The sequence below is a fragment of the Sorex fumeus genome, unplaced genomic scaffold (assembly GCF_029834395.1).
Source record: "Sorex fumeus unplaced genomic scaffold, SorFum_2.1 ptg000024l, whole genome shotgun sequence".
Lineage (NCBI taxonomy): Eukaryota > Metazoa > Chordata > Mammalia > Eulipotyphla > Soricidae > Sorex > Sorex fumeus.
Window position 1 is genome coordinate 50915192 of NW_026606081.1, and position 3433 is coordinate 50918624.

The following is a 3433-nucleotide window of genomic DNA, read 5'->3' on the forward strand; positions in this document are numbered from 1 at the left end:
GGCGGGAAAGAGGAAGACTTGGCTTCCCCTTGCCAGCTCAGAGCAGCTCCATTTTAGCTGTCCCCATTTTACATTTTGAGGAGCTCTGCCAATTCCTAGGCATTCTCTGAGACTGAAGAAGCTTTCAGTTTCCCCAGGCTATAAGTTCTACCCCTCGGGAGACTAAGGGGTTAGGGAAGTATCTGGGCCATCATCAAAAGTGTAGCCTAAAGCTCTTAAAGGGATGGGTTAGTAAAAGGATACACACAAGAACCTTTTGGTATCTGTATTGCAAACCATAATGCCCCAAAGGGGAGAGAGAGGAAGAGAGAGAGAGAGAGAGACAGAGAGAGACAGAGACAGAAAGAGAGACAGAGACAGAAAGAGAGACAGAGACAGAAAGAGAGACAGAGACAAAGAGACAGAGGCAGAAACAGGGAGACAGAGAGGAGAGAAGTGTCTACAGTGAGGGTGTGGCTGGAGGGAACCTGGGGACATTGGTGATGAGAAATGTACAACAGTGAAGGGACAGGTGTTAGAATATTATATGACTGAAACAAAATCGTGAACCACTCTGTAACTGTGTATCCCACTGTGATTCTATTTAAAGATATTTTTAAAAATTTAAAAATTAAAAAGAAACTGAAGTTCTTAAATAAACAGTCTCCACCACCCTTCGTAGGAATGGAAGGTGTTTATCTTAGCAACACAAATGGTCCCAAAATTCACCAGTCATTCCTCTGGCAAACAAACGAGGGTCCTCTGGGATTTTGGTGAGACACACACAGTCGGTTTCCTACCTAAACCCCCGTGAACCAGTCATACTTGACGTAGCCATATGTCAGCTTCTTCCCTGGCTGGGGAGTTTGTTTTACACTTTCCAATAAACTTTTCCGTCTTCCCAACTCTGTGTCTGAGCATTTTTATTGGTCAATATCGAAAAGTCCGGCAACTGTGGACGAGTGCAGAGCCTGGCGGTCCCCCTGTCATGGCTCTGTCCCCGTGACTTTGCCCCCGGGTCAAATAGCTGAGTTATTTGCCGCTAAATCCTAAGCAAGCCAGTTATTGAATAGCCATGCTCTAAGAACACCTTCTAGACCTTTCCCCTGTTCCTCACCCGCACATTCCACAGCACCAGCCCCGAGCTCCGATCGGTGGTTCCTGGGCTCAGACAGAATCTCTGGTCCCAGACGTGCATGGTGTGGCCTGGCCACCTTTGGACCCACCGTGAACTTGAAGAGCCCAGTGTCTGATCAGACACGTGCTTGCTCAGCCGAAAAGTTGGTGACTCGGTGAGTCAAAGAAACTGCAACTTTCCTCTGATGAGGAACAAACAAGGACACAAAATCAGGAGTGAAAGGTCAGGGAAGAGGGAGCAGAACCCTGGGTCTCCTGGCACCCCCGGGGCAGCTGCCTCCCTCCCAGACCTCACTTGCTCTCCCTTCTGCAAGCCCAGGGCTCATCCTGTCACACGCTAAGGGGCTTTGGGGACAGCAGGCACTCCCCCGAGTGTTTCCTGGCCTAATTTCTCTTTACCTTGTGTAATAGTCATTTCACCTTCATAAGCAATCAGAGAGGAGAAAGATCAGGCTGATAAATGAGAATTTTCTCAAAGCATTTGGGGGTGGGGAGGAATGAATAGTCAGAGCCCAGAGGGTCTCAGGGAGTGCAAACACTCCAATGCTGACATAATGGTGGACCTACATCTGTCCAAACCCATGGGGTGGGCACCGAGTGACCCCTCAAAGTATGATGTGTTAAGCTAATTAAGTCCTTGGTAAAAATCCACCATTCTGGAGGGTGAGGTCAGAAATGAACAGGGAAGGCGATGTCTGTGTGGGGACAGGTACACACAAGAACTCCTGGCCCTTCCTCTTGATTTTTTGTAAACCAAAGGCTGCTTTAAAAAAAAAACAGTCTTGGAGCTGGAAAGATAGTACAGCTGATAAGGTGGCTGACTTGCACAGGACAGCCTGGGGTTGATGCCCAGTAGGGCACATGGTCCCCCAGAATACTGCCAGGAGTGAGCCCTGAGCACCACCTGGTGTAGTTGCCAGTTGAAACAAAGGAAACAAAGTCAACAGGGGTCTGGGACCACGACACAATGATGGGGATTCCCCTCACATGTATGAGACCCTATATTCAGCTCTCGGCACCAGCAGGTCTCCCAAGTACTGCAGGGAGCAGACCCTGGAGCACTGAGTTGGGAGTAATCCCCCCAAACTTTTAGGCATGACCCCCCACCCCCCCAAAACAAATCTTTTCGAAAAGTCTAAAGAGTGACTGCGATCCTACATTGGCGGTAGCACTATTCACCCTCAGGGAGACAGAGAAGCAACTTAAGTGTTCAACAATGAAATGGTTACAGAAAGCAATTGTGGTTCCCCGCCCCACTACTGGGAAATATTACACAACAGTATACAAGGGAAGTCCTGCATTGGCCACAATGTGGCCTACCCTAGAGGACACAGGGAGGGCGATGGGGGGCAGGAAGGACATCAGACACAGGAAGGTGAACTGCCTGTCTCCACCTAGTCAAGGCACCTAAAAGCATCAGAATGTGTCAGGGTGCAACTGATGGGGACAGGCTGGCTTCCGGACTAAGGGCAGGCGGCACTGGGCAGCTGCTGTCCACGGACATAAAGTTGGGTAATGAAGATGGGGGAGTTCTGTCCGGAGCACTCCTGGACAGTGCGGTCCCAGTGCTGACAATCCTGTGCTCTGCGCCTGGATCAGGTCTTAGGAAAGAGCTCACAGCTTGTTCTCCCCGCATTGGAGCAAAGCAAGACGAAGGCCACACACAGGTCGCAGGGAGGTGGTCTGAGATGGGCCACTCTGCTAGCCTGCCCTGTGGACGCTTTGTTTGCCGAATACATCTAAGCACACGGTGTTAACCCTGACTCTGCCTTTAGTTCAGTAACCTGCATCTCTGCGGGGCTCAATGATCCGAGGGCCGTGTGTGTGTGTGTGTGTGTGTGTGTGTGTGTGTGTGTAAATATGAGTGTTTGAGTGTGTGTTTGTGGGTGTGTGTGAGTGGGGGTGTGTGTGAGTGTATGACTGTGTATGTGTGTGTATGAGTGTGTGTATAAGTGTGTATGAGAGTATGTGAGTGAGTATGAGTGTGAGTGTGTGTGTAAGTCTATAGTGTGTGTATGAGTGTGTGCATATGACTGTGTGAGTGTGTGTATGAGAGAGAGAGGAGAGACAGATTCCTTTACATACTTAGTGGAGCACACGAAGAAGCTGAAGAGTCCAGACCACCCACCCCGCCCCCCCCCCCCCCCCACTCGGCACCCAGGAGTAGTAGAGGGGGAGACAGAGGTCAGGGGCTGTTGTGACTTAAGCTTTGGTGGCTTTATTGGCTGCTGTACCCTACGGGGGCGCTGTTAGGGCAGAGGGAGAGGAGGAGCAGGTCGCCCGCAGCGTCCTAGGGCACACTCCCCTTGCACTGTTG